An 11,651-nucleotide genomic window follows, 5' to 3' on the forward strand; every position below is an offset into this window, starting at 1 on the left:
TCTTCTATACGGAGAGAGCGGTCCATGTTTCCGTTGACTGTTATGACCCCGCGAGGTCCTGGCATTTTGAGCTTGAGGTATGCATAGTGTGGTACCGCATTGAATCGAGCGAATGTGGTTCGTCCAAGTAGTGCGTGATAACCACTGCGTAAAGGGACGATATCGAAGATTAACTCCTCGCTTCGGAAGTTATCCGGAGATCCGAAGACCACTTCCAGTGTTATGGAGCCCGTGCAACGGGCCTCTACTCCTGGAATTACACATTTGAAGGTGGTTTTGGTGGGCTTGATCCTTGAAGGGTCGATGCCCATTTTGCACACTGTGTCCTGATAAAAGCAGGTTTAGGCTACTGCCACCATCCATAAGGACTCGCGTCAGGTGGAATCCGTCGATGATTGGGTCTAGGACCAATGCGGTTGCACCACCGCGACGGATGCTGGTAGGGTGATCCCTACGATCAGAGGTGATCCGACAGGCTGACCATTTGTTGAATTTTGGGGCGACTGGCTCCATCGCATAGACATCCCGTAGTGCTCGCTTCCGTTCTCGTTTGGGAATATGGGTGGCGTAGATCATGTTGACTGTTTTCACCTGGGGAGGAAATTTTTTTGTCCTCCCGTGTTCGGACGCCGGGGCTCCTCATCATCGTCAATGTGTAGCCCCTTTTCCTTGTTTTCGACGTTTATTTTACCGGCCTGTTTGAACACCCGGCAGTCTCTGTTATTATGGTTTGCTGGTTTATCCGGGGTGCCATGAATTTGGCAGGAGAGTTCAAGTATGCGGTCCAGACTGGATGGTCCCTGATTGTTTCTTTTGAATGGCTTTTTCCACTGACCAGATTTTGAGCCACTGAATCCGCGTTGACTGTCGTGTCTTCAGTGTTGTCGCCGTTGTTCCGTCGCTTATGTCTGTTGCGCCGTGGCTTGCCGTTATTGTCGCGGACATCTGAGGTGCCTGAATTTATCAGCGTGGTGCTGCTACGAGCGAACCAGCTATCCTTGCCCGCACAAAAGTGTGTCATGAGTGTCGTGAGGGCCGCCATGGACTTTGGTTTTTCCTGGCCGAGGTGTCGGCTGAGCCATTCGTCACGGATATTATGCTTCAAGGCCGCCAGGGCTTCAGCGTCCGGACAGTCGACTATTTGGTTCTTTTTGGTTAGGAACTGAGTCCAGAATTTCCTGGCTGACTCTCTGGGCTGTTGGGTAATGTGTCTCAGGTCAACGTCATCTGGTGGTCGCACATATGTTCCCTAGAAGTTGTCGAGGAACGCATCCTCCAGGTTTTCCCAACTGCCAATGGAATTTGCCGACAGGCTATTTAGCCTGTGCCGGGCCGGTCCTTTGAGTTTAAGCTGGAGATACATGATGGCGTGTAGATCGTATCCGCGGGCCATGTGAATGTGGAGAAGGAAATCTTCGATCCATACTGCGGGGTCTATTGTGCCATTGTATGATTCGATGTTTACGGGTTTAAACCCTTCTGGGAATTCATGATCCATCACTTCGTCAGTGAAGCAGAGGGGGTGTGCGGTGCCTCTATGCCGGGCTATGTGGCTACGCAGCTCGAATGAGTCTGGGTGGCTATATTTAGCCCGGCCGGACTTGTTCGTAGTATATCCGGCGTGACGATCATCGTCAGCTGTTGGGGCGCGCCCCCGCGATCCGTAGATCGATCTTGGCTGTCCTGCCTTGTTTTCCAGTATATCTTGCAGGTCCTGCCTATTGCCCCAGGCCGTAGTGTATTGGCTTGGGAGTGCGGGCTAGTATTCTGGCTGCCAGGACTTCGGTCCATCTGTCTGTGAGCAGGTCTTAATCAGCTTGGAGCTGCTGGTGCTTCTTTTTTAGACTCCTCGCAGTGGCCATAAGCCGGCGCTTGAAGCGCTCCTGCTCCACTGGGTCCTCAGGCACGCCGAACTCGTCGTCGCCGAGGCTAATCTCGTCTTCGGAGGGGGCATGTAGTTGTCCTCCTCCGGATATCCTTCCGTCGCCTATTCGTCTGGGCTGACTTGCCCGTCTTCCTGCTCGGCCTGCTTGAAGGCAGGCTGATCGGGGTTGTATTCATCTTCGGCACCATCCGGATTGTTTTCGTCTCTTGTGCCGGTATTGCTGTGGCGGGGCTTGGAGCGGCGCCGACGACGCCCATGCTTTGCTTTCTTCCCTGAGGGGTTATCCTCCATTGCCTCATTGCCATTGGTTTCCTTTGGAGTGTCCACCATATATATATCATATGAGGAGGTGGCTGTCCACCTCCCCGTGGGCGGTGGTTCCTGTTCTTCTCTTGCATCGTCGCCCGTACTGTCGATGTCTTCGGAGTCAAAGTCAAGCACGTCGGTTAAATCATCGACCGTGGCTATGAAGTGGGTGGTGGGTGGGCAACGAATTCCTTCGTCGCCTGCTTCCCACTCGAGCCAGACATAGTTCGACCGAGAGTCTCCTAACAAAGAGAGGGACTTTAAAGAGTTCAGCATGTTGCCAAAGGGCGAGTGCTGGAAGATATCCGCAGTGGTGAACTCCAATACCGGAGCCCAACCAAATTTGGCGGGCTCGGGAGTGCGCGGACTGGAACCTACGGCCGGAGACAAGTCCGGGGGTCCGGTGTCACAGTCTTCCTTGGGGGTGAAGCCTGCGTTTGGCTCTACCGTCGATGAGTGTGCGGCCTCCGGGGTGATGGAATCTGCTCCGGATTTAGGTTCGGGGCTTCTGCAGGGGCGATATCCCGAGCATTGTCCGACGACAGGTCTAAGCCGTGCTCATCGTGACTGTCCGGCGCACCTGGCGCATGCCCGAACCCGTTGAAGATCAGGTCTCCGTGGATATCGGCCTTGTAGTTCAAGTTTCCGAACCTGACCTGGTGGCTAGGGGCGTAGCTATCGATCTGCTCTGGATAGCCAAGCGAATTGGCCCGCAGTGCGAAGCCACCAAACACGAAGATCTGTCCGGGGAGAAAAGTCTCACCCTAGACCACGTTGTTGTTGATCGAAGGAGCCATCAAGCCTTGCAGTGACGACACAGAGGAACTCTCAATGAAAGCACCAATGTCGGTGTCAAAACCGGTGGATCTCGGGTAGGCGGTCCCGATCTGTGTGTCTAAGGCTAATGGTAACAGGAGGCAAGGGACACAATCTTTACCCAGGTTCGAGCCCTCTTAATGGAGGTAAAACCCTACTTCCTGCTTGATTGATATTGATGATATGGGTGTTACAAGAGTTGATCTACCACGAGATCATAGAGGCTAAACCCTAGAAGCTAGCCTATAATGATTATGATACTGTCTATAAGGACTAAACCCTCTGGTTTATATAGACACTTGAGAGGGCTAGGGTTTACATGGAGTCGGTTACAAAGAAGGAAATACAATATCCGGATCGCCAAGCTTGTCTTCCACACAAAGGAGAGTCCCATCCGGACACGGGACGAAGTCTTGCGTCTTGTATCTTCACGGTCCAATAGTCCGGCCAAAGTATATAGTCCGGCTGTCCAGATACCCCCTAATCCAGGACTCCCTCAACAGTACCAATCAATCTCAGAGCCGAATTAGCAGTTCGGCCTCCATCGCCCGCCCCATATAGCCACAAAGTCTGTCCCGCGCACATAATTATACACTGAAAATACCCTGGTCATCGGGGAGGCACAATGCGGACAAACCTATAACACTATCTGCACTCTCATAGTCTTTTTCTTTTTCTAACCATTTTTTATCTTTTACCACAGGTGACTATATTTGCTAAGAAGTCCTTTAACCAAGGCAAGGCAGCGCAGACGTGCAGCAGGAGGTCCAAATGTTTCTTGTAGACAGCACACTTTTCAAACCTGTAAAGTGCCCTTCTTTCTCAACTTTTGACCCCCGGCGTGTCAAATAGCCTTGGTAATAGCGTTATAATCTATCATTCAGATGCTAGTCAACGTAACCCGTATTTAGTATTGACTTTTCTCAAAGAACTGAATTTTGCTTTTGTGGTTATTTCACAAACGCCATCGGCCTATATTGCCAGGGGCTCGATATGGCAAAATATGAGTGGCCGACAAGTCCGGACAGCTTTATAGCACACTTCGGCGTCACGAGTTTGGCCTTAGATGCAGCAGCTCCGAATCATGTCTTTGGTCAATAGTTGGGTTGCCCGGCTCCTGTGCTTACTACCTTACGTTCCGCTCTATCGGCTAGGGTAGTAAAGGGAGAACTACTATGATTGTATCCTGGTTCGTCCGAATGAGCATCTCAGTAGAGAAAGCCGAAAACTGACTGTCATGATGGGGCGAGAGCTGGTCAACCACTCGATGACTCACCAGAATCTTCATGATTCCTTCGGTATTATAGGTAGGACTGTTCTTCTGGTCACGTATGTGAACACACCGTATTCAGATAATTGCATACATACCAGGGGCTATATCATAGACCCACCGTGCAACTCCTATGGCTAAGTGAAAGTGTTAAAGTCTGATAGTCTGATTACCTAGTTCACCGCATTGACACCTCCTTAATGGACTAAGACGTTGGGTCAAGACTGATCAAGTACTTTTCCAAACACCCCCGCATTATATGCGAGGAGGCCGAAGCCGACGACTGGTAAACTTTTAGATTATACAAAAAACGGCTGCACAGGAGGCACCAAAAGTCTTTTTGGGCAAAACTATAAAAAACATAGCCCTAATATATCATAATATTGTCCTTACAATTTTGATACACTTCACTCGAACATAATATCTTTCGAGCACTGACCCTTTATCAAGCGGGCACCCTCTAGGACATCCTCGAAATAATGCTCTGGCGCATGATGGTCGTTGACCTCGGGTGGACTTTTCGCTGCAATATGGGGGGCCTTCATCTTTGCCCAGAATGCCTTGATGCAAGCAAGGGCCATCCGTGCACCTTCTATGCACATTGACTGCTTAACAGCGTTGATATGTGCTACCTCTTGAGCATGCGTTGGTTTTTCCTTGAAGAGGAAAGGGTGATGTAGCAAAGTAGCATAAGTATTACCCTCAGTTTTTGAGAACCAAGATATCAATCTAGTAGGAGGCTACACGCAAATCCCTCGTACCTACACAAACAAATAAGAACCTTGCAACCAACACGACAAAGAGGTTGTCAATCCCTTCACAGCCACTTGCAAAAGTGAGATCTGATAGAGATAATAAATATTTTTGGTATTTTTATGATATAGATTGGAAAGTAAAGATTGCAAAATAAAATAGATCGGAAACTGATATGATGGTAAATAAACCCGGGGGCCATAGGTTTCAATAGTGGCTTCTCTAAAGATAGCATAAGTATTACGGTGGGTGAACAAATTACTGTGAGCAATTGATAGAAAAGTGCATAGTTATGAGAATATCTAGGCGTGATCATGTATATAGGCATCACGTCCGTGACAAGTAGATCGAAACGATTCTGCATCTACTACTATTACTCCACACATCGAACGCTATCCAGCATGCATCTAGAGTATTGAGTTCATAAGAACAGAGTAACGCATTAGGCAAGATGACATGATGTACAGGGATAAACTCAAGCAATATGATATAACCCCCATATTTTTATCCTTGATGGCAACAATACAATACGTCCCTTGCTTCCCTTGCTCTCACTAGGAAAGGACACTGCAAGATTGAACCCAAAGCTTAGCACTTCTCCCATTGCCAGAAAGATCAATCTAGTAGGCCAAACCAAACTGACAATTCGAAGATACTTGTAAAGATAACCAATCATACATAAAAGAATTCAGAGGAGATTCAAATATTGTTCATAGATAATCTTGATCATAAACCCCCAATTCATCGGATCTCGACAAACACACCGCAAAAAGAATTACATTGAATAGATCGCCAAGAAGATCGAGGAGAACTTTGTATTGAGAATCATAGAGAGAGAAGAAGCCATCTAGCTAATAACTATTCACCCGAAGGTCTATGGTAAACTACTCACACTTCATCGGAGAGGCTATGTGTTCATGTAGAATCCCTCCGTCATTGATTACCCCTCCGGCGGAGTGCCGGAAAAGGTCCCAAGATGGGATCTCACGGGTACAGAAGGTTGCGGCGGTGGAAATAGGGTTTCGTGGTGCTCCCGGATGTTTTCAGGGTATTTGAGTATATATAGGAGAAGGAAGTCGGTCAGGGGAGCCACGTGGGGCACACGAGGGTGGGGGGCGTGCCTACCCCCTTTGGGCGTGCGTCCCTGCCTTGTGGCCTCCTTGTTTCTTTCTTGACGTCCACTCCAAGTCTCCTGGACTGCGTTTGTTCCAAAAATAACTCTCCCGAAGGTTTCATTCCGTTTGGACTCCGTTTGATATTCCTTTTCTGTGGAACACTGAAATAGGCAAAAAAACAGCAATTTGGACAGGGCCTCCGGTTAATAGGTTAGTCCCAAAAATAATATAAAAGTGCATAGTAAAGCCCATTAAATATCCAAAATAGATAATATAGTAGGATGGAACAATAAAAATTTATAGTTTCGTTGGAGACGTATCAATACACGGTGCCACATCAACAAGTCGTTGCACCAAACCAAAATAACTATTCGGAATTGGCTCAGCCCGCCATAGTCGGACCATGACGTCCTTAATGGCAGATCCAGATATCTTGTGGAGCTCGTCCCACTAGGCCATCTATTCGTTTAGCAACAGCGGACGCTTTGGCATGCTGAATTGCGACCAGAAAAGCTTTTCCGTTACATGTCCTTCGTGCGCTTGGAAAAATTGCATCACATCTGAGACACTCTTTGGCAAGTCCAAAAATGCATCTGGAGAACTCCGAATTTAGTTTGTAATAAGAAGGGCTTACCAGCCGTGATCTCCCCATCTTGTGGGATCTGCTCCCGAGCCGCTCTAGGCTCTGACCATGCTTCCCTCACCTCTTCTGAGGCCTTGTCAAGATCAACCACTCTGGTTTCGTTATCTTTCTCGAGAAATTCGCATCGGCTAGTGGCATACTTTAGCTCAAGCGCCATAGTAGATATTCTCTCCTCGCACTGGCGCCAAGCAGCATGTTCGACCTTTAATTTAGCAGCTACCTTTTCGGTAGCCGCATTACTCATCCTGGCTTGCTTCTTGGCCCGGGCGAGCTCAGCAAGAAGGGCCTCCACTGCGGTGGAGCTATCTGCAGTTATGCATATCTCGGTATACAATTCCCGGCGTCATGCTGACTGCCCCAAAAACATACCTTGTGCCTCGTCGAGCCGCCTGTTAATAAGTGTGATGTCATCATGCGCCACGTGAAGTTTCTGCTTCAGTTCTGCAACCTCTGTAGCTTGGGTATTCGCCAGGGATGTAACAGCCTGTGTTCCAATTAGTCACATTATTTCCTGGGCATATCTTTCTCGATCCTATGATCGCCTCCCTTTGGACGCCAACCAGAGTCTCAGGGGCTACTATCTATACACAGACGCATTTTGCGTTTATAGCACAATTGAAAATATTACATTACGTATATCTAATCCTCTTAGCAGGCCCATAAAGGCTTCATACAATCCGCTTTTTGCGGACAGAACCCTCTCAACTACCGTACCCATCAAGGTATGATGTTCCTCTGAGATTGGCGCATGTCGCAATGTGTCCATCAATGTATCCGGCACCTCTGGATCCCTGGAAGCAGCTGAAGGGGTACAGACTCCCTTCAAAGGAATATGTTTACTCGACCTTAGAGTCGTCTCTGGCTGTAAATCAGATAGTCCGGGGCCTTTATTGTTGGTCCTCATAGGGGCCACACACCCTGGACCCTGGACGGCCGAAGTGTCACCTTCGGGCCTAGTCTTTATTGTCCCTCGCACCGCTTGTTGATCGTGAGAGATCCCCCGGGACGACACCTCCGGGTCGTCTACCCTATTGGATGGGGAGATTGGTGGAGGCATCTCGCTTTGCATCATCTCCGGAAGAAGATCCCCCAAGGAGGAGAACTATTGAGGAATGCTATGTGTCGGACTGCAAACATATATTTAAGTATTACCCTTGCAACCAGGAAAGGACGGAATATGTTTAAAACACCCTTGTTCACTTACAATTCGGCTAAGGGCCCGTCTTTACGGAGGGACTGCGTGACAACATCGCCTCCCGATCCAGAACCCCCTGACAGGGATATCTTCCCTCGCTTAGAAGCCTTTATCTTCAAGTCTTTGGAGGCGGTCCTCTTCTTCCCATGGGGAGAAGGGATGTCACTTTCTTTTTCCCTTTCATCTTCGGAACAGGAGTTCCAATCTCCCCGGACGAGGTTTCTAGTGTACCTGTAGAATGGGGGCCACTCTGGGCCTTCTTGCTCTCCTCCTTGTCTTCCTCCGCCGGCAATTGATATGGTGCCGGAGCCAGCATCCTTGTTAACACCGGATTAGCTGAGTCTTCGGGAAGAGGGGCCAAACACCTAATTCTCTCCACCTTCTTTATCCAGCCTTGGCCGAGTATGGTTTTCCCAGTATATTGTTATGAGAAATTTAACTAAGCTGTGTTCGGGAATCGAGTGCTTACCGAGGTATCCGGATGGTTTCAGTCAAGGCCGATGTCCTCTGTAGTATCCAGCCACTATTTTCGTGTCCTAAAGAATAATTTCCACATTCCTCCGGGCGTCGTGCCGGAGAAGTGCTGAAGGGTTCGTGGTCCTTCCGGATTGAACTCCCACATGTGGAGAGGCCATCGCTGGCACGATAGGACCCGACAGACTAGCATTACTTGGATTACGTTGATGAGACCGGTGTCCTTTTCAATGAGGCTCTGAATGCGGCTTTGCAGTGTATGCACTCCATCAATGGATCCCTAGTCCAATCCCAAATTAATCCATGATGCAAGTTGTAATGGAGGGCTAGGTAGGAATGCAGGTTTAGCTGCCCACTTGGTACCACGGGGTTTAGTGATGTAAAACCGGTCCCGCTGCCATAGGTCGGAAGTTTCTGTGAAGGAGCCCTTTGGCCAAGGAGTATTGGTGAGTTTTCTCACTGTAGCACCACCGCACTCCGCTTGTTTCCCGTTGACTACCTTCGGCTTCACATTAAAGGTCTTGAGCCACAAGCCGAAGTGTGGGGGAATACGGAGGAAGGCCTCGCATGTGATGATGAATGCCAAGACGTGAAGAAAAGAGTCCGGAGCTAGATCATGAAAATCTAGCCCGTAATAAAACGTGAGCCCTCGAACGAAGGGATGAAGAGCACCCTAGCCCTCAGAGGAAGTGGGATATGAATATGACCCTCTCGCCGGATCTGGGAGTAGGAATAACCTGCCCTTGTGCAGGAAGCCTGTGGGGGATTTTCGCTGTAAGGTATCTTGCCGCCTGGAGCTTCGCAATATCCTCCTCCGTGACAAAGGAAGCCACCCACCGGCCTTGAGGGCTGGGTCTGGACATGACCGAGAAGCGCGAAGCGATTAAATTGAACCTTGGGCGCTGGAGGTCGAGGTGGGAGAGGTTGAGGAAAGGGTTGGCGTAAAGGAGAAAGGACGTGTCTTAGCCCCTTTATAAAGGCGATGAATATCAAACGCCCCTCCTAGCCCTTAAAACCTGCCTATTCCCAAGGAATCATGCCAACAGAACGGTTGGGTTACCCACACCCGTATTGATGAGAATCCCGCAATAAGGGGACATGATCTCTGCTTTGACAAGAAGTGCCAATGAAACTCCATCTCGAAATATGGAGCGGCAGGCTAAAAAATGGTTCGAAATAATGGCCGGGTGGCGACGTGATGTCACGTTACCAAAAAATTGTTAGCGGATTGGACTCGTGAAATAATGTACTCCTGCGGTTTTCTGGGGAATTTGTTTTGCAGAGCAGGACATGATTCTTCTGTTCAAAGACTATTTTGGAGTATTCAGAGAAGGAACCCGCCTTGCAATGCCGAAGACAATCTGTGTGTCGGACACCTCGTCATTGAAGCCTGCTTCAGGGGCTACTGAGGGACTCATGGATTAAGGGGTCTTTGGCCATCCGGCCTATGTGACATGGGCCAGACTGATGGGCTATGAAGATACAAGACATAAGACTTCTTTCTGTGTCTGGATGGGACTCTCCTTGGCGTGGAAGGCAAGCTTTTCGCTGGGATATGAAGATTTCTTTCTCTATAACCGACTTTGTACAACCCTAGTCCCCTCCGATGTCTATATAAACCGGAGGTATTAGTCCGTAGAGGCAATCATAATCATGCAGGCTAGGCTTCTAGGGTTTTCGCCATTACAAAATTGTGGTAGATCAACTCTTGTAATACTCCTATTCATCAAGATCAATAAAGCATGGAGTAGGGTATTACCTCCATAGAGAGAGCCAGAACCTGGGTAAACATCATGTCCCCCGCCTCCTATTACCATCAACCTTAGACGCACAGTTCGGGACCCCGTACCCGAGATCCGCCAGTTTTGACACCGACAGTGGGTGGGAAGCGGAAGTCTCCGTCATCAGCTTCCAATCCAAACAGGATATAGTTTGGCTGAGAGTCCCCTGATAACGAGAGGGCTTTTAATGAGTTTAGCACATCACCTAAAGGTGAGTGCCGGAAGATGTCCGCGGCGCCTGATCAGGTTCGATCGGCGCGGATGCATGCGGTTCGGAACCTATGGCCGGAGACGAATCCGAGGTTCCGGTGACACAGACCCCGCTCAAGGTTGGATCTGTGTACGGCTCTAACGCTGCTGAGTCCGTGGCTTCCGTGGCGGGGTTGATCTTCTCGTACTCGGACAGCGCAATCTGCTCTGGATCTAGGGCCAGAGCAGTTATGTCGGTGTACTAGAGTAGGGGTACCCTAGTATCCCGAACTTGTGCACGGGCAGTTGCAGCGCCCCGCGGCAGGGCTTGCCGGGTGACCACCAAGGTCCTCCATGGTTCTTTTTGGAGCCATTCAAGAACAAAGTATTTAAGCCAAGAAGACAAGGCCCCAGCAAGAGGATCTTGCGGGGAAGGCCAACCAATGCATCTCAAGGAACTTGCCGCGACACGCCACGCGTCCCCGCAAGGCCCGGTGAGCGACAAGCTCCCGGGCGCGACAAGACAACGACCGCGGCAAGGCGCTTGCCGCGGCAAGCCACCACTCTGTACTCACGCTCCAGCACATCCACCAACGTGTCGCCCTGGGGCCTTTCCAGGCACGCGTGGCAAGAGGCTGTGCAGCCAGCGGTGCACGGTGGCAAGCGACACTGACAAGATAGCCATCGTGGCAAGCGGTGGCATCCCTGACGGTCCTTTTCTGCACTGTTTGGGCGACGCGGACGTGCATTTAATGCCTTTGTCCCCTGCCGTCAGGGTTAGGTAGGATACACTGTACAGGTAGCTGTACCAACCGCAATTTCCTACGTTGCCACCTGTCGGAGACCCCTTGAGCATATAAAAGGAGGCCCATGCACAACGTAGAGGGGGGGGGGGAAACCAGAAAACACTCACGCTCGGTCTCGTGTGTACTGTAGCACTCAGCGCTCCCGAGCAAGAACCCAATACAATCAGACAAGCAGTAGTAGGAGTATTATGTCTCCGGAGAGCTCCGAAGCTGGGTAAATTACTTGTGTGCTTCGCCTCAATCCGCTCTTCGTGCAATCTCCGCCCCCCGCTGAACCGAAAGGGGCCCGGTCCGCCGGCCCCATAGGTGTTCGTGGATCAGCTTCCCCGACATCTTTGGCGTGCCAGGTAGGGGGCGTCGAGGTTGTGTGAACCTGATCCGGCATTCACACGAGCTAGATCTTCATTTTCTTCATTGA

Source organism: Triticum aestivum, chromosome 3B (genome assembly GCF_018294505.1).
Source record: "Triticum aestivum cultivar Chinese Spring chromosome 3B, IWGSC CS RefSeq v2.1, whole genome shotgun sequence".
In the NCBI taxonomy this organism is placed as follows: Eukaryota; Viridiplantae; Streptophyta; class Magnoliopsida; order Poales; family Poaceae; genus Triticum; species Triticum aestivum.